Raw genomic sequence first — 27677 nt, 5'->3', positions numbered from 1 at the left:
CTAGCTGGCTATACTAACATCCAAACAACCCGCTCTTCGGCGGGCGGGCTCTGTCTGCCCGGAGCGACCCGCTCTGTCTGCCCCGCTCTCGCCTGGAGCGTTCGCTCGCCGGCTCTGTCGGGTTAGTGCCTACAGCAACTGGTTCTCTGTGCAAACAGCACCGGTCGCTCTAATCTAAGCACTGATGCCGGGCAGACAGAGCTGGCGAGCGATCGCTCCAGGCGAGAGCAAGGCAGACAGAGCGGGTCGCTCCGGACACTAAACCCGGGCTAACAGCTCCGGAGAGCAGGTTGTTTGGATCGTAGCATAGCCAGCTAGCTAACTCTCCTGTCGTCCTTCTTTCTCCGCCCTCCTCCAGCTTGTGGAGGTAGGCGGTCCGTCACGAACCCTGGAGATATCAGCCAATAGCATTCGCTGAGGGAGGCGACCCTGACTCCGCCCCCAAACTATCAAAACCACCTCTTTCAAAACTCAAGCGCAAAACTCTCAGTCAAGCACAGACTGCTGCTGCAGTTAATTCACACAGCTCGTGAGGAAAAAAAGCACCCAAGAGGAGAAAAATGAAGCTAAAGAGCAACATTTTGTTCAGCGTGCACACGATTCCCTTTTTTTGTGAGCTAGTTTCACATTTGTGCTCACGAGAATTTCAGTTACACGCTCAAAATGTTAAAACACACTGTTTAATTGTTTTCACCTGGTATTTTTGTGCCCTCGAAAAAAAGGCCAAAACACCCCCTGATTCAAAGGCATACTACTAATGATGTGTCCCAAATTTTCATTTTTCCATGTCTGTAAAGCTTTTACGCCACTCTTAACATCAAGGCAAACCTCATGTGTATTATTTACTGGCACAAAGGACAGTTTATCATCTCATCCTCTGTATCTTTGACTGTTGGGACCAGTTGTTTTTAATCATAATAAACCTGAGAATGTTTTATTGTACCAGCAACATCTACAGCAGTATCATCTGTGAATTAAAGCTTAAAGGACCTGTAACTTATTTTCAGTAGTAAATGATAAAATGAACAGGATGTATAATCAGATATTAAATAAACATGCTGAGTTAAAACACAAGCAGCTTTTGTCAGCTGCTTCACAGCCTAAAAAGCCTTAGCGCATCTCAAAAAAGCTCAGTGACCAAAGAAGGAATAAAACAAGAGTAAATATAGGCAGTGAATTGAAAGGTGGAGAAGACTTAGAGCTCAAAAAGACTACAAGACTGACCTACTGGCTACTTTTCCCCTAAACAGGTAAGCTAACTGGCTAGCTAATTTAGTCAGGTAATTTATCACAACCACTAGCCCAGCTAACAAAAACACGTCCGGAGGACGTCCCCCGAACCAACACCGCGAACGTCCCCAGGACGGGCATTTTGTAGGGTCGCCAAAATGTTGCAGCGGACGTCCTCATAGGACGTTTGTAGGACCACCAGGGAACCTTCACGGGACGTCCAGGGGACGTTGATGGAAAGTCCTCTAAACGTCGTTAGTAACGTTCTTGGGACGTTTCTAGAACCACCTGAGGACTCCGAGGGGACGCTTATGGGAAGTGTTTTAAAGGTTTTGTTTAACGTTCTTAGGACGTTCATAGGACCCCGAAATAACATCCAGGGGACTCTGAGGAGACGTTTATACAACATACTTAGGACGTTTGTAGGACCTCCTGGTAACACGGTCTATGATGGGACAGTAAATGCTTGTAGCGTAAAATTAGACACAAAAAGTGATGATGCAAAAACCTTTATTGTAACAATAATAAACTGTGAACATGAACTGATCTTGAAAATGTGTGGTGTGCTCGCTGTCAGCGTCTCAAGCCTCCTCTCCCTGGGATGAAGCCTAAGAGAATAAACAAAGAAGTATTTTTGTTCATTTTCAATTTTGTGATCTCTTCATACAACATATATTAACTGTACTTAATATATAATGAAAATCCACGGACTGGACATGCAGTATGATGGTTTAATACAGCTATACCACGGCAAGTGCAATACTAAATACTGACTAAATAAACTGACTGAATTATTACAAAAATGAAAAACAATGATTATTTTTTCTAATTCATTTCAATTGTTATTTTAAATATTAACGCGTGTTTCACACCGAGCGCAAAAAATAAACCACAGGGAAATGGCTTCCGATGTAACTTATAAAACAAATAGAACCACATTAAATATTATAAATGTAGTGCAAAGTGTCTGGTTATATTATTGTTAGAATCATAGTAACTGGTAGTGACAATTTACAAGAGGGGGAAGTAAAAAAAAATGAATATGAATTTATGCAGATCAACTGGATACAAATATAAAAGCTTATGTTGTAGGAACTGCAATGAAAATGATTATGATAAAAAGTGGCATTTTATTAGCATGTATTATTATTATTATTATTATTATTATTATTGTTGTTGTTGTTATTGTTGTACCAGCAACAGCCTCAATAATATTAAACATAAGAATTCTAACAATAAAACCTTTTTTATAATTTGAAAAAGAATTGATAATAGCGTCAAGTATTATTATTCTACTACCACTGCCAATAATAATAATAATAATAATAATAATAATAATAATAATAATAATAATAATAATAATAATAATAGTTTATTTTTTATTAGTATTCATTTCGTTCTTTACTTATTTTACACGCACAAGTGCCTGTCTAATTTGTTTAATTTCATCCCCAGACGCGAATTTGCTTTTTCCGTTTTTTTTTCAGTATTACAAGTCTTAGTAATTTTCTTTGGTTGTGTGGAGTTTTTCGTTTCTTTTTTTTTTAAATTCGTTAGACTATATTTTTGTCAACATTTTGGGTTTATTTTCGCTTGTTATTTTTCTAATAATAATAGTAATTACATAATTTACTTTTACGGTTACAGTTACGGTACAGTTGTAGCTGGTTACTTTTATAGTGGAGTAACTCTTTTTGGAGAAGTAACTAGTTACTTTTTCAAAGTAACGTGCCCAACACTGAATATAACGTACAAAAAACGCAAATATGGTAATTATGAATAATAATTCTAATAAACAAGGCATATTTCGCTTTAAATGTTTATTTTCTGAAAGGATATACACGCTAAATAGGCTAGATAACTGAAAAGCAGAGATTCTAATCTTTAAAATGGCATATTGGGTGCCTATAATTATTTTAATAAACACAGCCAGATATTAATTATGACATATTTCTGGGCCGCCGGCGGGCCAGGGCGTGTTAAGAGGTTAATGATGTGTATTGGGCTCTACAAAATAAACTACGCTAAGTCGACATTGCAAACGTTGCGCAATAGCTGACAATTCAAGATTATTTCCATATCTCTGTTTACCGGCTGCAACTAGAGTCTGTCCTCTGGAAAACAAGCTCGTTAATTTTAAACATTTGGCAGCTTCTTCTTCCATCTTCTTTTTTTTTTTTAATCTGGCCTTTTCGGCTCCACCTGGCCTCTTTTTACCTCCATCACAGCCAGTGACGCTTCGTCCTATTCTATTGCTATATTTAATTTCATCGCTCCAGAAAAGACCACTGGTGGGCGCAACCAACTCAAACATTTGGGAGAAGAGAATTCCCTCAGAAGGTTAAACACATCTAATCTACTGCGAAGTAGTGGCTGATGAATAGAGAATGCATACATAGTTGAATGTAAATGAATGCAAGAATAAGATTAGATAAGGGCCACTCCGAGCACACTAAGCTCTGCCAAGGATTAATTCAGCTTCTTTGTTTCCTTTGGTATTTTTTTAACATAAACTGAATTTTATGAGCTCAAATAATGGATTTTTAATTTTATATTGAGACCAAAAAAATAGCTAACAAAGAATGAAAACAACAGGAGGGTCAATACAACAACAACAACAACAATAATAATAATAATAATAATAATAATAATAATAATAATAATAATAATAATAATAATAATAATATACCTTTATTTTATGACTTATGAACTCGCTCGCAAATTAAAGAGTAACCAGCATAGGGTATGTGCTTATTTGTCGACTAAAACACTAATACCAAGATAAATACAAAAACCATATATCGAAAATAGTTATTTTACATGAGTTTGTTCATTGAAACACCTCCAAAGCGGTCCTCGTGTGAGATATTATTTATTGTCATCATATCAGAAGCTTGTTTGATAAATCAGGGCTTAATGATGTTAAATGTTAGTCGGAGGCCGCTTGTCACATGATATGTAAATATATGTTCATATAAACCAATAGTATCGGGATAAGACGGGAATTGTATTCCAGCAGCTTGAGTGAAGTCCCGGTACGGAGCCACAAGTCCAGCAATGCCAAATGCCAAAAAGTAAAATGTTAAATTACTTGTAATGTCTATTAATGTGGTTATATTTGTCTATCTTTAAAAAAATCCAGTTTATTGAACACTTAAAAATATAAAATTAATTATAATTATTGTATAGTAATAAAACATTAAGTATAATGTGGGTCGTTCTAGATCATTGGACTTACCGTTTTAGGGAACATGCTGCCAGATGAATAGGGCTAGAGAAAAAAAGATAAACAAAACTGTCAATAGCCATATTTTGCATGAATACATTAAATACATTATAAGCATGCCTTAAATAACAAATAGTGATTTTTGCGTGTCTGGGGAATGAGATATTCTTATCCGTGTTTTATCTCCTGCCCTTGCTGCTCTGCACTGGCAGAAGGCGTTGCATTATTTCATTTGGGGTCGAGTTTCTATGTGATATGAGCAGGCTTCGGGCTGAGAGGTAAGTTTTTGTTTTATATAACTTATAGAGATTTATAGTTGTTTTACTACATTTTATTGTAAATTGTACAACAGTGCTTATTATTAGGTTGTAAAAGCATACAATAAGCGTACATTAACTAAATATTTTGCTTGTAGGACAGCTAGCCACTACTCAAACCTAGCTAGCTTGATAATGTTAGAGTTAGCTAGTTAGCTTGCAAGCTAATGTATGTTAACGTTAGCGTCGGCTGAGCCGAGCCATAGATCATTTATTTAACACTAAAATTACATTTGGTAACATAATTAATTGCCTTGACCGTATACTTTAGAAATAGTCTCAAACTCACCAGGCAGAGATTCTCTTTATGGCATTGACTTTGATTAGCGTTTCGTTAGCCTAACTAGCTGGCTAACTAGCTAAGTTAGCTAGGGTTACATAATGAACGTATTCTTGAGGGTTGACTGAAACTCATCTTGTTCGTAATTCGCGCACCGTATTATTATTATTATTATTATTATTATTATTATTATTATTATTATTATTATTATTATTATTACGTTAACTAACCATAAAATGTAGCGTCCTTTGCTAAACTATCTAATTGACACTCCCCCTGAAAGTATATTTACGAAGATTTGAAATAGCAACTTGCAAGCTAGCAGATATATAAGGTAACTTGTTACATACCGATTTAAATTAACACTATTTACATGTAATAAAAGTTACAACAATACCAATAATGAAAAATGAATCAAATTAACTATGGAAACTGTAAATATTGTATGTTATACCGTCAAAAAGTGTTGTCAGACCACAAACTAGCGGAGCTGAGGTAAAATAACCGTTACTGTCAGAAACCTCACGAGACCAAAACTGGCTCGTGCGCCCACAGCTGTGCGCCGCGTGCGCTACTAGTCAGTCACCTTCCATTAAACTTTTTACAATATTTTTTTATTTATAAGAATGAAATATATTTATAAATTGCATAAAACCTTTCTTTATATATAGCATAGATATTTTTATTGTTATTATTTTCCAAAATCTTAATAATGTGAAATGTTTCATGTCTGTTAGATACATTTTAAATATATATAGAGTGTGTCAGTGGCATTGTTGTATTTAGTTGGTTCTTTCAATAAGTTGATTACCTGTTAATTTTCTTTGTCTCCAGTGAGCTGTGTTCATCTTCCTTTTTTTCATTTGATCTGCTGCACACCATCCTTTTTGGAGACTGCTGTGCTGCACCTATCTAAACCACCATTCCCTATTTTATGGACGGAAAGCTGCAAGTTTACAATCTTCTCTTGTAATAAGGTAAGGATATTCTTGTTGTCAGAGAAAAACAGAGTTTGTGTGTGTGTGTGTATATATATATATATGTATACACACACACACACACACACACACATTATATATATATATATATATATATATATATATATATATATATATATATATATATATATATATACAGTGCTCTCCATAATTATTGGCACCCCTGGTTAAGATGTGTTCTTTAGCTTCTCATAAATTGAGTTTTGTTCAAAATAATATAGAACCACGATGGGAAACAAAAGTAAAGTCCAACCTTTAACTCAAGTAAATTTTAAGGGGGAAATAAAATCCCTGACTAAGAAATAATTATTCTTCATAAAATCACCTGTTCCACAATTATTGGCACCCCTAACAATTCTTAGGAAATAAATTTAATAAAAGTATTTCTGTCACTTCTACAGTAGTTTACGAAGTTGATCAGAGTATGTAGGAACATTTAATTAGTAATTCACAACTTCCTGTTTCCCTGGGGTATAAATATGACGTGACACAGAGGCCATTTATCTTCAACATGGGAAAGACAAAGGAACATACCATTCAAGTGAGGCAGATGTGTGTTGACCTTCACAAGTCAGGCAATGGCTACAAGAAAATCGCTACTCGCCTACACCTGTCCATATCTACTGTCAGAGGAATTATTAAGAAGTTTAAAACAACTGGAACAGTGGTAAACAAGCCTGGACGAGGACGCAAGTTTATTTTGCCACCACGCACAGTGAGGAGGATGATAAGAGAAATAAAAAGTTCTCCAAAGCTCACTGTTACAGAATTGCAACAAATGGTAGCTTCTTGGGGTCACAAAGTCTCCAAAACAACCATCAGGCGCTATCTACATGCCAACAAACTGTTTGGGAGGCATGCACGGAAGAAACCATTTCTCACTCACAATCATAAATGCAAACGTTTGGAGTTTGCTAAGCGGTACTATGACTTCAACTGGGACCGTGTGCTTTGGTCAGATGAAACAAAAATAGAGCTTTTTGGCAACAAATGCTCTAAGTGGGTCTGGCGTAACACAAGAGCTGAGTATGCAGAAAAGCACCTCATGCCCACTGTGAAATACGGCGGGGGATCAGTGATGCTGTGGGCCTGTTTCTCTTCTAAAGGCCCTGGGAACCTTGTTAGGGTGCATGGCATCATGAATGCTCTAAAATACCAGGACATTTTAAAACAAAATCTGGTGGCTTCTGCCCGAAAGCTGAAGATGGGTCGTCACTGGGTCTTTCAGCAAGATAATGACCCTAAACATGTGGCCAAATCTACACAGAAATGGTTCACCGCACACAGAATCAAGCTCCTCCCATGTCCATCTCAGTCCCCAGACCTCAACCCCATTGAAAACCTGTGGGGTGAGCTGAAGAGGAGAGTGCAGAGGAGAGGATCCAGGTCGTTGGATGATTTAGAGAGAATGTGCAAAGAGGAATGGTCAAAGATCCCTCTTTCTGTATTCTCCCATCTTGTGAAACATTACAGGAGAAGATTAGGTGCTGTTTTGTTGGCAAAAGGGGGTTGTACAAAGTATTAACATCAGGGGTGCTAATAATTGTGGCACACATGATTTGATGTTAAATAATTATTTCTTAATGTGGGATTTTTTTCCTACTGAATAAATTCACTTGAGTTAAAGGTTGTATTTTACTCTTTTTTCCCATCGTGGTTCTATATTATTTTGAACAAAACTCAATTTATGAGAAGCTAAAGAACACATCTTAACCAGGGGTGCCAATAATTATGGAGGGCACTGTATATATATATACACGCATATTTACATGGAGTGACCCAGGTCTTTCTGTGTGGAGTTGGCACATTCTCCCTGTTCCCTCACAGTCCAAATATATTGAAATAAATTTGACCTGTAACATACCAGACCACAATTGTAACCTGAACAAAACAACGTATTAACATTTCCTTCATATTGCAAAAAAAAATCCCTATGACTGGCTTGTTTTGAATGGTGAAATTAAGTCAGAAAAACAAGCTGGTATACATTCTCATAGTTCAGTACCGCCTCTACTTTTGAACGCTTTGCCATTTAGGAAGACATTAGTAACCATAGTAATTAGTCAACAGAGAAAAATCCACATTGTGCGTACAGGGCTTTCTTCTAACATTCAGCAACTCCAATATTCACATTTCTGTTTTATATTTGCACATTTTCTTCACATAGGCCCAAGTCCCCTGGACCCTCATGGACCCAGCAGGCAGAAGTCTGGATCTTCAGACTGGGTTTTACCCAGGTAAGTAAAAATATATATTTTTTTTCTAAGGAACATTTAATATAGTCTCAAAATATGTCTTTTTGAGATTGTGGTCTGTAGGGAAAAAACACGCTTGTAAGTTAAGCAGCACTGCACACGCCCCCATGGGATCACGTGTCTCAGGCAATTCAACAGTCAGTCCTGCTTTACAGCAAATACCAGCCCAGACAAGAGTGAGAGGCAGGCTAGTTTGTTAGCTAGTTAGCACTGTGTACTAGAATCAAAGAATCCCCCCATCTCCATCTATACACAAATGTAAAGAGAGTGTTGAAAAGGTGCAGGAGTTTGTTTTTACTTCTGTGTCCAAATCATATATCTGAACCATATATAAGCTTCACTGCCTACTTCATTCACCATGATTGGAATGTGTCTAATGACTTCTCAGCTGTGCAGACTACAATAAGTCTTTACCACTAGGAGGACAGAGCACTCTAATTGTAGGTGTGATTATATTTTCTCACAAAAACACTTACTGGCAAATGCACTCTTACCTCTGTACATTAGTTTTGACAATGTATTTTAATTATTCACTTGATAAAACCATATTGCCTCAATATACAGATAAAGATACACTGTCTCGATCTCTGTGTAGATGCTAAGGTTTTGTAGTTTTTATTCGTTTTTATATATTTTTTAAAGCTTAGTTTTAGTTTAGTTTTATTAGTTTTAGTTTTTTTTTGCACTTTGTGTTATTTGTCAGATGCAGGAGTCAAAAAGGTCAGAGTAAGTATTGTGTAATAAAAACTTATCAAAAGATAGCATTTAAAAACAAACTCAAATTGAATTACACAGAGAGAGGGGTGGGGATGAGAGAGAGAGAGGGTGATTGATAGAAACTAATCCATCCTCCTCATGGTGCACCTGTGTAGTAGCTAATTACCTCCTATTTCTTTTTCCAGTGAAATGTCATTGTTGGAGACCACTATGTGCTCCTCACCTCACTGAGCGATTATTCTTCATTCGTCTTGGACCTACTGCTACTGCTTGTGAAGGAAAGGTAAGTAGGGAAGGCTGTGGTGTAGTATTAACAAGCTATATGAAGAACAGATAACTGCACTGTAACCTACATTCGTTCCCTGTTAAAAGATTGAGAAAAATGTTTTATTTAAGATGGTGTTTGATGGTCAAGGTGGTTGACCAGTTTCATCAAAGAACACATAGTGTGGACAACCATCTACTTTTCGAATTAAACATGCTAATACCGTTCGACTGCAATGACAATGTGCCCTGCTTACTGTGCTGCAGTCCAAAGATGTTGATTCAGTGTGTAGTAGCATTAGATTACATTTAGCAATATATTTATTTTGACAGTCTATATGTAAAGATACACTCGCGCTCTGTTTAGATTCATGTGTTGTTTTTTATTCATTCGAAAATAATTGCATATATGGTAGTCATGAACATGGGTAATTACTGATGGGACAATATTTCCAGAAGCCCCCAGTGCAAACACTGCCTCTGCTTGCACTTTGCCTTGTATGTATGTCATGTCAAGAATAATGTGTACTGTCTTTCTTCTTCTTCTTCCTTTTTTTTTAGCTGGTTCCTGGTTAGATCACCATGGAGTCCTTAAACATTCGCCTGCAGTGTGAAAGCACTTTTCTAGATGGTTCAGATATTTGGACCAATTACAGGAAGCAGAGGCAGAAAACAAACCAGAGGAAGAAAGGATTGGTGCTGTACTGAAATCTGACTCCCCTCGGCGTGCAGGCGCGTCACGCAACATTATAGGACACAAGCACACTGGGATATAATTTATTAACTGTAACAATATACTAAGTCTTACTTATACACAGAAATAAAATAAATCTAATGAGAATTTGTTACACTCATTCTGCTGCGGCAGATTTATCACATCACAGCAACTCGCCGAACACCTATCATTCTATAAACCAATTAATATAGAGTATAGAGAGACGCAGCCCACGTAGCTGATGATGAGAGGACATAGTAAAGTTCTTTTGTCCGCTTACTAAACTGCAGTGTGAAATGAAACCTAACCGGACCAAAAGGTACAGTGTAGCAAACACATGAACGTTGGTTCAGACCATGGTCCGGACTTTCAGGTATGAAAGCACCCTTAGTTTCATTCAATCACAGGACAGCTACTAATCATATAAAATATTGGTCCTTCATAATAGAAATGTACTATTGAGAGTTGTACAAGTGTCTGTGTTGCTTTTAAGGTGAGGAAACTGTCCACTGATCAAGGATTATAAAATGATTAACACAATCTGCATTTTTAAAAAGATAAGTTTGATTCTCTAAATGTACAGCTGAAATGCACTGATTGTCTTTGTAAAGATAATAACAAAGCAGTATGTCTCATGTTGAATGTTATAATGACAATAAAAACTATCACCCAATAAACTATGTTTAGTAGTTTTTTGTCTCCCCAAAGAGCAGCTAACCTGTAACCATAATATGTTTTAAAACAAGTACTGCTGTTATTTTTGGCTGTTTCTATAAGTTGGTCAGTACTGAATGTATTTATTAAGTTGAGAAAAAGCCTAACTTAAAAACTTAGAAATTTCTAAGAATAGAATGTTTTATGCAATGTGTGTTTTGTTATCTGTGAAATATATTTGACACTTCTGACCAAACCTTTATGGGTTTTTCTTTTTTTTTTCTGGCAAGCAAAAGTGAAATACTTTTTTGTAATTCCTGCTATGATACACACAAGATACACTTGAACTGTTTTGACCTCAGGTTGGCTTAATGCCATTTTTATAAGTGCAGTATTTGTATAGTTTTGATAAGCTATTGGTGATGGTACAAGATGTTACAATTTAGGCAATGAAAATGTGATGCTTGCACAGTGAAAACACTTAATATCAATATTCACATGATAAATTGTAAAAAAAAAAAAAAAACATTGACTAGCATTAAACTCACAAGTAATGTCATTTGGTTTGTAGCCTAATTAAATCTAAATCTAGCCTGTTTTGGGGCTTGAAAAAGAGCAGCCCCATTCCATTTCTGAGAAAGGAAAGATATGGAAAGGCAAAGGAAAATACCCACGTCTAGTCTGTGTGATGGGCTGCTCCCCAACCACTCTGTAATGTGAAAATCAACAGTGTTTTAATCAGCTGCACCTGCTCCATGGATAAAACCACATCTAATCGTTCTAAGGTAACGTCCTGTGTACGTTCTGTTTGGGCGAGAATAGGACCTGCTGCGTACGTTACCGAACGTCCTATAAAGGGGTGTTTGGGAACGTTATGTATGGACGAGAACAGGACCTGCTGCGGACGTTACCGAACGTCCTATAAAGGGGTGTTTGGGAACGTTATGTATGGACGAGAATAGGACCTGCTGCAAACGTTACCGAACGTCCTATAAAGGGGTGTTTGGGGAACGTTATGTATGGACGAGAATAGGACCTGCTGCGAACGTTACCGAACGTCCTCTAAAGGGGTGTTAGGGAACGTTTCATTTGGACGGTAATAGGACCTGATGCGGACGTCAGTTTGGTCCTACAAACGTCCTATAGAGAACGTTACAAAAATGCCCAAACAGGGACGTCCGCGAACGTCCCCGGGACGTTCCTTGTTTGCTGGGAGGTTAGCTTAGAGACTGGTGTTTAAATTAATTTAAAAATTGAGTGTTCACATTCATATCAGTGATCTGTGTGCAGCTGGGATAAAAAGGCAGAGGGTATCTGAGAGAGATTGATAGGTTAGCAGGGTGAGCTAAAGTGATCTGAAACATGCTGGCTTACACAGTAATGCTACACACACACTAACATGACCTAAACTTAATAACAATGGAGAAGCAGCAGTCTCACATCTGATTACAACCTCAGCAGGGATAAGTATTCCAAAAATATATGCCAGGAACCAATAGTTAGTCTCAGGGGCGGATCTAGCCATTTTGGGGCCCTAGACAAAATATAAACAAGGGGCCCTCATTCTTGAAACACACACATAAACCAAATAACTAAAGATGGGACAATTGATCGGCAGTGTATCGGTTTCTGCCGATTTTCAGCCAAAATACGGTATCGACGATCGGCAGATATTCTTCTGATTTTAGCCGATCTGATTCAGGAGTTAAGGGTTAAGCAGTTTATCAGAGCTGTGTGTGGATGAAACTGGTGAAACCGGTGAAACTGCTCGCTTACAGGAAGCTGCAGTTCCCAACCACTAGTCGGAGCTGCAGCAGCAGCAGCACAAGCCCCAATGTCTTTTCTCAGTCAGAGCTACAGGCTCAGCTGAGCCAGTCTGGTTCATCTGTGTAGGAAATAAAGGTTTTAACCCCACTAACCGGATAATACAGCTCTCTACAGTTCATCTTCAGCTAACAGCAGCAGTTTAGAGCGGCCGTCACGGAGTCACTGCTGGGATTACATTATAAACAGGTCAGTTAGCGCGCTGCTAACCTCATGATGTTTATAACTACGGAGTTTAGTGGACACACCATGGCTGCAAGGTTAGCCTGTTGAAAGCTACTGAAGACTATTAAAGGCTATTGGATGTTATTGGGGGGTTGGGGGGTAACCTCCCTGAAATCAACTTTTGCAACTTGGGATGTCTGGGTATTGTCTAATAAATATTTACACATAACTTATATCTCTCATAAAAAGCGTTTATTTTGGTCAGTAACACTTGTGTTTATTTACTAGCAGCGTGAATTACCGGTGTTTGCTTAGGCGTGGATGTAATTAGGGGAATCTGTACCAGGTTTGTCTGGCACCTGTGTGGCATTAATGTGGCGTTTGGCCCCGCCCAATATCGATATCGGCGATCGGAATCTGCCACAAAAACACTGATCAGTCCAGGAGGTGTGAAAAAGGAGGTAAATGTTGACAGTGCATCTGCGGTTCTTTTGCTCTCTGCCCGTTTCTTTCGTTTAGCAGAACCACTTTCATAACTCCGCTTCATTTTCACTGTGACAGCTCTCACTCTAGTTGCGTACAGTTCTCACTGTTTTGGTTTGAAGTCACGTCATGTCGCACATTGCTACGTCATCATATTATGGACTAGTTCAATGCAAGTAACGGAGGGGGGTATGTGTGTTTGGACAATTAGTATTTAAACATTTATTCGGTTTTCTACTGATATTTCTGTTGTTTTTTAATAGAAATATGTTTTTTCTTTACTTTACATAAGTAACAAATTAACATTGTTTTTGGTGTATTTACTGTAGCTGGGATGGCCCCTATGGAGGACAGATTTGGTCGAGGCCCTAGGCAAATGCCTAGGTTTGCCTAATTAAAGAACCGCCTCTGGTTAGTCTCTATACTGACTCAGTTTAGCTCTGAATGTGATTATATATTGAGTGATTTGTTATGTCCAAAACGATTAATGGTAATCAATATAATGCTAAATACAGGTTGTAGAAGCGTTTAGAATTTCTGTGCTCCTCCACTCTCCCTCTCCGTTCTCTGTCTTTACTGCAAATCTAAACTGGCTTTGATAAACTAAAGAGTATATTACTAGGAGCTGTAAAGTAGTAACTCCAGCTCTGGGCTGTGTACTTTTGGAGCAGTGGGATTTTTTAGATATAACAGGCTTGGATTAGGCTAATGCAGCTAGCGGGGCATGAAGCTAGATTAGCTAGCTACGGATAAATTTCACATGAGCTGATTCATAATATCTTCGTTGCTTGCCATGGTAGAATTTACTGAACTCGTCTTTCACTAGATTGTGTAGATTCAGCCTGCCCCAACTTGGCAACCCGAGGTAGCTTTGTGTCTGGGGAGGGGTGGGCGGGTCAGACTACTCTTTGTGATGTTTTGAAATTGGACTTTACTGGATTTCACACGCTCTCTCTCATAACCTACAGGATGTATCTTGAACATTAAAACCTAGTTCAAACATCAGTTGTACAAAATAAAAAATAATTAAATTTGCATTTTATTCAAAAAAGCCCTGAAATATCACTTAGTTGAGGCAGTTTTGTAAGGATGAATGGGCTAGAATTATTCTGAATCATTGCAGAATTTACTGTCCAAAATTGCTGGTTAAACATATTGCTGCTGAAGAGCATCACACAAGTTACCTGTGAGCAGATTCACATACTTATCATGTTTTCTAATATAGATGTTTTATGACTAAAAATATTATATGCATAATTTCTTAAATTATCACCATAATGCAGGTCATAATACCTTCATTCTAAAGCTGTGAATCAAAGCGCTAAAACATCTACTTACAAAGAAAATCTCAGCGATGAGTAGAAATCAACATTAGCATCTAGTGGTGTGCAAATAAATTCCATAAGCTAATATTCATTGATAGCCAGGAACTTACCAGTAGGCTTTAAAAATGGTGGAAGTTGCGAAGTCTTGAGGAAACATCCCAATTATTGATAAGGAATGATTATTTTAAAAAATATCCATCATTTTACCTCAATAGGTCGGAGATAAGTGGTTCACGAGATGGAACGTGATGAGTTCACCTGGGATAGTAAGAACCTCATCAATACTTTAAAGCATGGGGGTGATTGTGTTTTATGGTTCGGAGGTGCTTTGCTTAAAGTGTTATTCTGAGAAAGTATTGAGAAACCAGAGAAGGACAAAGATCAACCACACACAAATACATACCAGACCTAAGTCTGTGATCAGTTAAATGTCCATACACTGTTATGGGATAGCAGTGTATAAATCATTCATAAAGTGTTATCTCAGAGGATGGCTTGGGATTGCTCACACCAGTTAAAGTTTTGAGGTGTTATCTTATGAATAAGGCTGAACACTGGCCATTGTGCTTCATGCCAGCAGACAAGCACTTTGACAGAAATGGCATCTACATTTCATGCATGGGGCCACATATGAATATCCCACAGGACAGTGCAGCAATCTTTAACTACAATGGCCTATGAAACACAACACTAGCTTCTGACTATGAATTTTCCCCATTTAGGTATATGCTTATGGGTGATACCCAGAGAGGACGATGACTTTTTTTTATCAGAACAAGTCCCTTAAAACATTTATGCATATATATATATATAATTTTTACATGTTTGGGAAGAATTAATAAGATTACTCTAATTGATTAGAGCAAATAATGAACACTCAAACCTGTTGAAACTTTAGAATGCACACATTTAATTTCAAGAAAAGTCAACAAATAAAAATATCCACAAGTTAAAACAGTAGCAAGGGATGAAGTCAAGTTCATTTTACAGTTTACATAAATGTTCAAGCCCTATACAGTCAAATACAAAAAATACAATTAGACATGTAAACTTTGCAACAAAAAAAACCCTTGTCCTAGGAGATTAGCAGCCATATTTGTATTTGGCATTTAGGTGTATAAAGAGACCAATCAATGGTTTTATTATTTAATGATCAGTCTATAGGTTCTGTAGCAATTTAAGGCTTCATCTTAGAACCTGTGCACTTTGATGAGGTTCTAAAATGATCTAATTTAAGAAAACAGTTATCCAAAGATGCAGCCACAGGAATATCTATTTTTGGTAAAGCCAACTAAAGCAGTGGTTCCCAGCCCTGGACCGGGCGACTGCCTTTGATCCATCTTTTAATTAATTATGTATTCAAGGCTGTATGTTAAAGCAGGAAATCACCAACATGTAGTGCATGGGGTTCTCCATGACCACCAAAACACTGATGTTAAGAACTTTTTTACAACCTCTATATTTAGAAGTGAATTTAAAAATTACAAAATGACTTACAGGAACATGCTAAGAAGGACAGTTTACCACACTTGTGGAGAATGAAGAGAGGTTGAACCAATCCTGTAATAATGTTGACCACTGAACAAATGTCTAAGGCTATGTAATAATCATTCTCAGACAGAAAGTTGTCAAGGCTGTAAGTGAGACCTGTTGGGACGTTTTGAACCACAACTGTCAGCAGGTTAATTAAAACTATCTGAAATGCTTTTCTCTTGGCAGCTTTCATCTCACCCTGCTCCCTCCCCATATCCCTCGGCCCTGGATCCCTCAGCTTTCTCAGAATCGCCACACAACAGAAGAATTCCACAGCCAGAACTGTGATGCATACGACTGCCAAAATTTTTATAGCTGAAACAAACAGAATACAAGTAGCAGTTCCCAGCAGCAGTGAACATATCCACACCAAAACTGAACACCCTACACGGTACCTGAGTGGCTTCATTCTCAAGAAAGTCACAGGATGAACCACAGCCAGGTAACATTCCAAACACACACAGCACAGAAACAGGTAGTGAGCGGACATACTCGTACCATACAGAAAGTCCAGCAGTTTAAGAACAAAATAATTAAAGTTTCTTAACACCAGACTATAAAAAAATGACACAGTGACTAAAAGGAGTTCAGCTGAGATGTGATTCAGCCTAAAAATGACAGACATGTCCACTACTCCACTATTAAACAGAAGGAGGAAAATGGTGTAGCAGTTCAGAGAAAAGCCCACCAAGAACTGAAGAGACATAGTGGATGTCATGAGGATTAAATAAAAAGAAGGAATGCAGCTGGAGTATCTAAATAATGTTGAATGTGTCACAGTGCAATTCATCTTCTCCTACACAAAGAAAAACAAAAGAAAGAGAAAAGCACAGGCAGATAAAGTGACGATATCAGGAGAAAACATGTACAAGCAAAGGAGTTCATAAAGGAAATCAAAGATTCAGTCCAATCATAGACAAACACATCAATACTTCTCTGATCATGAGCTCCTGTTCTCTCTCTCTGCAGTATCAGCTGTGTGTTCATATGCAGACATTACCTCAGAATTTATATCCACATTAATATCAGTATCAAATAGAACTCGTTGGAGAGCCACATTTTATGCAAATTTAATAAATTTGCCTCATTTATCCTCATAGACTTTCAGTGATCTAAATGCTTACAGGGAGAAAGACATTAACTCGTGTTCACTTGTTTTTTTTTTTTTAGAATCAAGCTCAATTAAATGCATTTTGCATCTACTAACAAAAGAGAAATCTTAAAACAATGACTAAAACCTCAGAGGTATTAATTTACATATCTATTGGTTATGTCATGTGGTCATTTGCATTTCATTTAAAACTGATGCATGTACAAACCCATTTTTTCAACATCATCCATTTGCAGACCCGAACAGCCAACCACAGTTTTACACCAAGACTTCCAAGCATGATGTAGTTTTAAGGTAAAACTGAAAATTCAAGAAAAATCACTCATTTGTTCACTAAACACGAGTGAGATATACAGGGCCATCTCCAAAATTGAATATCTTTGAAAAGTTACTTTATTTCAGTAATTCAGTTCAAAATGTGAAACTCATATATTATATAGATGTATTACACACAGATTGATCCATTTTAAGCGTTTATTTCTTTTCTTGTTGATGATTATGGCTTACAGCCAGTGAAACCCAAAAATCAGTGTCTCAGAAAATTAGAGTATTATATAAGACCAATTGATATTTTCGGCAGTGTGGGCAGTTTGCTAAGTCCTGCTGGAAAAGGAAATCTGCATCTCCATAAAAGCTGTCAGCAGATGGAAGTATGAAGTGCTGTAAGATTTTGTGGTGTTTCAGAACTTTCGAATCGGACAGTTCTTAGCGCCTGACACTCTGGCTGAAACTCCACCCTCTTTGACTAGGTCTGCCTAACAACAGAGCGATCTATATTCTGATTGGCTCAAGGAGAGTACATTATAAAATGCAGCTGATGGATTGGCAAGCGTGAGAAATACCATGTGTGTGAGCGTGTGAACTCACTGAGGTGCGTGTGTCACACTCAAAGCGTGAGACTTGAGAACACTGTCAACAACTGGTTTGGAAAATTGGTAAATTTGATAAATCAGGTGAGCTGCTGATGGAACTGAACATAAAGTTACACATGCTGGCTGAGGAGCATCCAGGAGAAATATGAAACTACACTTTGTTCTTCAGCTTGGCTCACAGGATATAACAAACTTAGTTGAAATGAGAATCTCTTGGTATGTTTTACTGTATGTATGTTTATTTGCATCTGTTTAAATCATATGTGGTGCTTTTTTCAGGTAAACAACACTCATATTGCTGAGATAAATGGATTAGTGTAATTTGCTTTGGTGCCTAAAACCTTTGCGCAGTACCGTATATGTTAATTTACAAACATTGTATTTGTATGTGCTATGTTTCATATTTACATACATTGATGGCCTTTGGGATGATGCTTTATTTTTTTAAGGATACATAGTTGCATAGTTACATAGGCTTCATGGAGAACAGCATGTATTTCAGTTTAAGTAAACTTTTATTGATTTATTGTTACACTTGCAGAGCTTGAAAGCACTACGTGGAAATAAGTATGTAAGATGCAAGAATATATTTAATAAAAGCATATGTCTTGTCTGTCAAAGTAATTTTTATAAAGCTGCTTTGCGGCAACATTAGTTCCAAGTGCCAAATAAATACATTTAATTTGATAAACCTTTTTTTATTATATAATATGCTGATTAGAATCTGATAAGATCAAATTAAACATATAAAAGAAACATTTAAACTCTTGCTTGGCAATTGTTAATTGGTACTTAAAAAACTAAGCATGCTGTCTGAGTTGTTTTTCATCAATTCAAAAGAAACACCTTTTTATTTCTTTTATTTAGCATATTTTTGTAAAATTCAGTCATTTTATTTAATTATGAGAAATAGTAATAGGACACTGTTCTCTAATGAAAGTTCATAAAGGAAGGTTTAATAACGGGAAAAGACACAGGTGCAGAAGACACTGTTGCTATCAAGTTATAAACCTAGGTGATAGACTGTAACTCTATCTTGACTATGAACATTTCTGACAAAAAATTAGGAACTGTTTATAAAGGGCAGTTTACCAGCTTTATACAGAATATAGATTGGCTGCACACATATAAAAAAAATGTTAATCATATTAGAAATCATTTCTGCCTTTGTGAACTCATATTTAGGCAGAATGTTTTCCAGGCTATATGTGATAACTAATGGGATATATTGATTCAAACTTGTCAGCAGGTTGATGAAGACTATTTGAAAGGCTTTTTTCTTGGCTGCATTCATCTCAGCCTGCTCTCTCCCCAAACCCCTCGGCCCTGGATCCTTCAGCCTTCTCAGAATCGCCACACAACAGAATAATTCCACAGCCAGAATGATGAGGAACACAGCTAGCCAGAGTTTATAAGTAGAAAGAGGCAATGTAGTTGTGATGTTACTCAGTGTCAGTGAACATATCCAGACCAGTACTGAACACCCTGTCCGATACCTGTGCGGCTTAAACCTCAAGAAAGTCACAGGATGAACCACGGCCAGATAACGCTCCAAACACACACAGCACAGGAACAGAAGTCGAGCAGACTGAGTAGTCACCCAGAGACAGACTATCAGTTTAACAACAGAGGAACTGGTACTTTCCAAAAATATAATATACAAAAGTGAAAAAATTGAAAAGAGAATTTCGGCTGCAGCATTATTCACCCAAAAAACATGAGAGATGTCCACACTTTCTCTTTCGGACAGAAGGAGGAAAATGATGTAGCAGTTCAGAGAAAAACCCAGCAAGAACTGGAGGCTGACTGCAGATATTTGAAGGGTTAAAATGACAGAACAGGTTTGGTTGAATCCCAAAAATATTACATTTGTAGAATTCATCTTCCTCTGCTGTAAACTATGACGTTTATGAATAGAGAGCACAGATAGACAAATAGAGAACTAAGCAGTAAAGCACAACTAAATGCAACAGAATCAAAGCAAAAAAACTCAGTATTTCAGAACGTTTCAGGACTATTCTCTTCAGAACAAGGGAACACAATCTCATTCCAAATCAACAATGTAAATTAACTGCAACAGTAAAACCTGTTCATCTCTAATCATGCACCTTTGCATTCTCTCTCTCTCTCTCTCTCTCTTCAGTGTCAGTTGTTTGAGCAGGCACACAGGCATAGCCGAAGGCCTTATATCTAACTCTGCAAATCAATAAGTGAATTGTGTTTCATGCAAATCTGAAAACTGAACGTTTGTTTGTACTTTGCTGACCAGCGATGCAAAAAAATAAATAAACTATTAACCTCTAAGTTTTAAATATTAGCTTAATGATAGGAATTTGTATAAACAAACCAGGATTTATTTCCAGCTTGTCAAATCAATCACCTAAGTAATGTACTGAATCACATTTCATGCAAATGTGATATAGTTGTAAGATCATTTGTCTATCTAGTCTTTCATTGTCAGGGTTTACAGAGAGAAAAAAAAAAATTTAATGCATTCTAAACACAACATACATTTTCCAGCTATAAATACATGTAGTATCTCAGTACGCAGCCTAGTTCCGGCCTATAGGAGAGGTTTAATCTAGTCTGGGAACACCTAATGAGTGACAGCTTACTTAAATTGTGTAGATTGAATTGTTAGCGCAAACCTTCCAGCAAAGTTAATTGTTGTAGAAATCAAATCTGCAATGTGAAATTCATAATCAGTCATAATGCTGTATGAAACAGCCATGGGCATGTTTTAAGCCAAACACATCAGTAGATGTAGATGTAGATTGTTTAAAATGCCTTTTTAATGGAAGTTTACTTCCCATACAAAACCGGATTTATATCCAGCTTGTTAAATCAATCACCTAAGTAATGTACTGAATCACATTTCATGCAAATGTGATATAGTTGTAAGACCATTATGTAGATTGTTTGATATTCCTTTTTATTGGACGTTTACTTCCCATATCCGTCAGCCCTTGATTCCTCAGCCTAATCATAATCGACACCCAACAGAAGAATTCTACAGCAAGAATAATGAGGAACACGTCTACCAAAAGACTGTAAATAGAAACTAACATATGCGTAACAGTCCCTGTCACATATCCTCCACTGCACATATCCAGAAACTGAACACCCTACCCGATTCCTGAGCAGCTTAAATCTTAAGAAAGGATTTTTAATCTTAGGATAGACCACAGCCTGATAACAATCCAAACTGTCTATGACTGGGACCATTAGTAGCTGTAGTTGAGTGCATTAAAAGAGGTGTTCACAAAGATATGGACATACAGCACCAGTAAAAATTTGGACACACATTCTTAATCAAGGTAATTAATATTAGTAGATTAATGTTAAAGACATCAGAACAATTGAGGGACTCATTTGAAGTTAAGTAGCAAACAAAAAGTGTTTGTCGTCCACAATCCCCTGACCCATGGTGATTTGGGATGAGCTGAAGCTTCACAGTGTGAAGGAAAGGCAGCAACTATTGTTCAGCACCTCCAGGAACTATTCCAGGTGACTCTTCATCATGAAGACAATGAAAAAATACCAATAGTGTATAATTTTTTTACACTTTGAAAAATCTAGAATATAAAACATATTTGGATTTATTTAACACTTTTTGTTTCCAATGTGTTCCCGGATAGCTTTAGTGTCTTCAATCTTAAATGTTCAATGTAACAAATAAAATTAAGGAAAACACACTGAAAAAGAGGTATCCAAATTTTTGACTGGCACTGTATACTGTATGAATGGCGAATGAAATCACAGGGATATATTAGTAGCCATAAAGATCTTCAGCATTAGATTTCACCACAATAATTAATCATCTGAATCTCCACACTAAATATGGAGATTAAATGTTAACTTGAGGCAGAATTGAATTGTAAACTAGTTTTGTTTGCAGAAAACCAACGCTTATGGTCATCACAACTGGCAAAACGTCATCACACAAGCTGGAAGGGCCACAATCAAACTTTAAATTCACACGAACCCAAGCTACACAAAAAAATGCATGGTTCAGAACTTGATCAGTAAGCACAGAGACTTCACAAACGTTGAGGCAACAATGAACATTTTTATTGACAAAGAAAGAATAATTTATAGCAGTGTGCATTACCCTGCACAAATTTAAAACATCTTCAATTTTACTTACAGCTTTGTGACTTTCTAATAATTGAGCCCTTTCAATGAATAATATATCAATATTTTTTCACCTTTCACCGTCAATTTAGATATATTGTTTAGTACTGTACATTTTTTAAAATCTTTGTTAAGTCCTTTATTAATGAAGTTAGGAAAAAATAGAATAACAGATTTTTCATTTTATTCGTTGTAAAGACTCAATCATATACAGGACTGTAATACTAGAATAATTTAGATTTAATAATGAACTTTTTTTTTCCATTTTATTTAAAACATTTATTTCAAATAGTGTAATATCATTCACAAATTTGAAAACACTAGTCTAACCATACAATATGTACAGTAAATATGTTTAAACAAAGAGATAAAAAGATGAAAATGTTGACAGTGATTATCTGAACTCCTATCTTGTCCTCTGCTGTAAACAGTAACCTATAGAAAGAAAATAGCAATATGCAAATACACAGAGCAGGGGAGATCATGCAAATAGACACAAAGCTTACTAAACAAATAACAAAGGAGTTGAAAATATATTCAGGTCACTGATATAAATACAAAAGCCTAATGATCTATATAGGCACAAACATAAAAAGCAGTTCACTTAGGAACATCTCAGTTTACCAGTTCTGTGGAGAATAAAGACTGGCTGCACAAACCCTATGAACATATTCACAACTGTAAAAACAGCTGATGCCATGCTGAAGTCATAAAGAGACAGAATCTTTTCCATGCTGTATATGAAAAGTACTGGAATATTTTGAACCAAACATATCAGCAGGTTTATGAAGACTATTTGAAAAGCTTTCTTCTTGGCAGCATTCATCTCAACCTGTTCACTTCCCATATCCCTCGGCCCTGGATCCCTCAGCCTTCTCAGAATCGACACACAGCAGAAGAACACAGCAGTTAAAACCACAATGTTCACAGCAGCCACGACTGCATAAGCAGAAACCACTATAGATGAGTTAATTCCCAGCACCAGTGAACATATCCAAGCCAAAACTGAGCACCCTACACGATACCTGAGAGGCTTCAACCCCAAGAACGTCACAGGATGAACCACGGCAAGGTAACGCTCCAAACACACACAGCACAGAAACAGGAGGCGAGCAGACATACTGGTCCCAAACAGAAAATCCACCACTTTAACAATCAAAGGCCTGAGATTGTCAATAATGACAGTAAACAGCACGGACACTATACATAAGAATATTTCGGCAACAGCATTATTCAGCCAAAAAACAACAGATACATCCACTCCACCACCTCTAGGCAGAAGAAGGAAAATGATGTAGCCGTTCAGAGGAACGCCCAGCAAGAAATGAATGGAAAGGGCAGATTTTAGAAAAGTTACAAGAGCATAAACATTTGCAGCCTGTCCAGTAAAGGTTGAATTTGTCAGAGTTGAATTCATCTTCCTTTGTTTTAAACTAAGAAAAGAGAAGAGACATATACAGATTATACACAATCAAATAAAACAGAAAAAATCAAATAATTCATAACTAAATGAAGTCACAAAAACAGAAATGATATATATAAATATATACACACACACACACTATATATGTACTCTACATACTTCAGATCTTCTCTGGTCATGTACTCTTTTCTGTCTCAGCAGTCTGAGCTTTGTCTTCCTATGTTGGAATTACCTCAGAGTTTATATCCAGCCTAGCAAATCAGTGGCCATGTAGTGAGTTGCTGTACATGCAAATCTGATATATTTATCCTTCTGTTCTTTCACTGAGCTTATTTAAAGGAACAAGAACACTTCTTTAATGAGCTGTAGATGTGTGTTCAACTCTCTTAAACTCAAGTTTTTTGTAGATTATTCATCAAACTTCTATAGAGTGTAATTTCCAGTATTTTTTTGCAAATGCTGAAAAATTTGAACATTCAAAATTCATCATCAAACCAGACGGGATTTTTTACACAGTGCATCAGACTCTTAATTTGACCAAGATCTGCTGTTTAACTTGACCAGTGTCAAAAATTTAACTTTTTCTCAAGCCCTCCCAAGTTATGAAAAACATTTAACCCAACCACTCAACCTATAAGGTTATTTCTATGTTACTTCTTTCCTATATAGGGCAGTTGATTTAATTCACACTAAATTTATATGGTACACATATACAAAATGAATAACCATGTATGTACAAGGTAACAACATAATAACTACACAGAACTGTCCACTTATTTTAAAGTGTTAACATTTACTCCCAAATTTCTGTGTATTACTATCTTATTCTTTTCTACCTGTGTTTTCTTTTCCGGTTACGACAATCATTAGATTAATATGTGGTAGAGGAGGAAGATGAGGGGTCTTATGTCTTCTGGACACAAGTCAATGCTGGAGAAATTCACTTATATCTAGAAATGAGGAATACAGGTTAAAATGGTTGTGCAACTAAAAGTAAACAAAGCCATGTTTTTAAGTTCTGGTTGCACCAAGAAATGGCTTATCATGTTTAAGAGATATTAGATATTTAATGTTAGACAATATACACTCCATGGTCAAAATTGGTATTTTAAAATTAGTATTTTTGAGGATCACATTAACACTGACTTAATGTTGATGTATAATTAGCTAGTCATGATAATTAGAATGATGAGCTCAAACGAATAGGTAGGGTAGGGGACCAGATTACAAAATTAATTTCTTGGAAATTATATTATATAATAAAACAACTCCAGTCCAAAACGAATGTGAGTATTTACATGACCAGCTGTAGTTTCATTTGTGTTCGCTAGTTGACTTATTGTGATCCAGATAACTTCCTGAAGCTACTGTGTTTAATAAACTATCTGTACACTTTCAAAGCTCTCAGTGCCTTGTTTTTTAATATAGAAATAGTCATCTAAAACCTAAAAATGTAAAAATATTTGCATATACAAATAAATCAAAAGGGTACAATTAAACCTTTGTGAGTAATTTAGATTTTTGTAGTATTCCAAGCACCACAGAAATGAGGTGAATAACATTTTCTACTATTTAAACTGCAATAATGACCATGGATATGATATAAATAACGCGCTCTAAAAACTGAGGTTTATTTTAAGTCAGAAATAAAAGCGACGCTCTGGACGGTGTTTTTACCATTTTGCCTGCTTTATGCTTTTATTTGTCTATATACAGCTCTGGAAAAAAATAAGAGACCACTTCAAAATGACCAGTTTCTCTGATTGAAGTATTTATAGATATATATTTGAGTAAAATGAACATTGTGGTTTTATTCTATAAACCACTGGTAACTTTTCTCAAAAGTTATGTTTGGTAAAAGTTAAAATTAGTGGAATAACTCTGAGTTTTAATCACAGCTTTAATGCATCTTGGCATGCTTTCACAAGTCTTTCACACTGCGTTTGATGGACTAACAAAGCTAAACTGCTTGATTTTTTTGCACCAGGACTGGCATAAGGTCACCCAAAAACAGTGTGAAAGACTGGTGAAGAGCATACCATGAGACATAAAAGCTGTGATTAAAAATCTGGATTATTCTACCAGTTATTGATTCTGAACTTTTCCTTAGATAAAACTTTTAGTACTGTTGATGTTTCTAAATGGAGATGAACTTGATTTCTTGTTTTGCATTATTTGAGGTCTGAAAGCTCTGTATCTTTTTGGTTAATTTGACCATTTCTTATTTTCTGAAAATATGAAAAATGACAATATTTTTATTTGGAATTAGGGAGAAATGTTGTCTGTGAATTATAGAATAAAACCACAATGTTCATTTTACACACACCTATACCTATAGATAGTTACAATCTATCAGAGAAACTAAATAAGCAGAGAAACTAAATAAATGGTCTCTTACTTTTTTCCAGAGCTATAAATGGGTGGATGACATGACATGGCCTTTTTTGATCCAGTGTGTCAAATATATGTAAATTATAGAAAAATATGTCAAAAACTGTGATGATATTGTTCAGAAAGTGCTGTTTTATTTGAATTTACAGAGCATTCATGGGATTACATTTTTTCCCAATTTTCAGTCAAAACCAGAAAAAGCTCATATGGTATGACTGTCACAATCACATTTCACAAAGTTCGATTTTGAATAAAAACAAGCAAATTAATTTATTTTCTGTTTAATCAATCATATATTAATTAATGCAGCTAGCACAGATTTTTGCATACAGATTGTTGTGTGATGTGATTTGTCATATGGCATGACACCATATCAGATGGTGTGACAAAATCCAAAAAGGATTTTGGTTATTTATCATAAACTCTTCAATGTGACATATGAGGAATAGTGCCAGCAAAGTTAAGCAAAGAATGTTGGTACTTTTATGACAAGGAATTCCCAAATGATTTGAAAGTATATTGAAAGAATTCAATTAAATGTCTTCCTATGTGTGTAGATAATGAAAAATAATTGCAAAAGGTAACAAGGTTGCATGTGTTTTTTAGTCACTTCGACTGTAAACTTGTGAATAAATGTACATTTCAATAAAAAAAAATCTACAGAACTATATATATATATATATATATAAATATAAATATATATATATATATATATATATATATATATACATACATATATATATATATATATATATATATATATACACACATATATATATATATATATATATATATATATATATATATATATACACACATATATATATATATATATATATATATATATATATATATATATATATATATATATACACACACATATATATATATATATATATATATATATATATATATATATATATATATATATATATATATATGTGTGTGTGTGTATATATATATATATATGAAAGATAAGAGTTGGTAGAATATAACCCAGAGATTTCCGTGATTTTTTCAGTCAAATATGTCAACGCATGCCACGCATTTATTTAAAATTAATGTTAATCTCTGCAGACCGATTCCCGTTAGTTAATTTTGCCTCCGGCAGTAACACATGAACCCTCCCAGATGGCGCCAATGGGCTGTTTTTTTATACAGTCCATTAGCAGCCCTACTAACAACAGCTGTAAAATAAAACTAGTTTCTGTCCATTTTCAGTTTTTCTGCACTAGAAGCGCGAGCCCCTGCTCCTCCTGCTCCACTGTGCGCGAGGCTGCATCGTTTCGGTGTAGACAGACCGAGCGTTTCTGAGTGCAGATGGCGTGACCGCGGTCTACTGAGAGACTCCACGGGTCTCCACTGCTGTTAAGAAGTGAACCGAGGATGTTAACGAAGTAAGCGTGGCTCTTGTGTTCTGTTGCTCAGCTGCATTGTGATTGGCTGAGGCATCAGTGGGCGTGGCAGTAGCGGAGCGGTAAAGCTGCTACTTGATGACGTCATCGAGCACTCGATGACGTCATCAAGTAAAGGGTATAAATAGAACCCAGCTCGCACCCTGGAGAACAGGCTATTTAACATGTCTAATAAAAGAATCCCGCATACTTTCGCAAGAAACAAGGGCGAGCGTTCTGTCCTATTGATTGAGAGTCTGGAACCTTTAAAAATGTCTATTGTCCGGGCACCGAAAGAAGAAACACCCACTTCCTCCAGCAGAAGTCGAAGTGTCTACGGTGATGACAAGTCGAACCGAAAGTCTG

At 36.3% G+C, this 27677-nt stretch overlaps 2 long non-coding RNA genes across 2 annotated transcripts; one reads left to right on the top strand and one right to left on the bottom strand.

The window, feature by feature from the left end:
• Positions 1-1723: 1723 nt before the first annotated feature.
• Positions 1724-5892, bottom strand: LOC111196452 (uncharacterized). The gene is made up of 3 exons (XR_007439293.1): positions 5508-5892; positions 4469-4501; positions 1724-1838 (listed from the first exon to the last, which is right to left on the bottom strand). It is a non-coding gene; the product is annotated as an uncharacterized LOC111196452 (long non-coding RNA).
• LOC111196451 (uncharacterized) lies at positions 4505-10679 on the top strand. The gene is made up of 5 exons (XR_007439292.1): positions 4505-4734; positions 5888-6030; positions 8219-8288; positions 9209-9306; positions 9849-10679. It is a non-coding gene; the product is annotated as an uncharacterized LOC111196451 (long non-coding RNA).
• The last annotated feature ends 16998 nt before the right edge of the window (positions 10680-27677 follow it).

This window comes from Astyanax mexicanus, chromosome 5 (assembly GCF_023375975.1).
Source record: "Astyanax mexicanus isolate ESR-SI-001 chromosome 5, AstMex3_surface, whole genome shotgun sequence".
Classification (NCBI taxonomy): domain Eukaryota; kingdom Metazoa; phylum Chordata; class Actinopteri; order Characiformes; family Acestrorhamphidae; genus Astyanax; species Astyanax mexicanus.
This window is presented reverse-complemented; position numbering and strand designations above follow the sequence as displayed.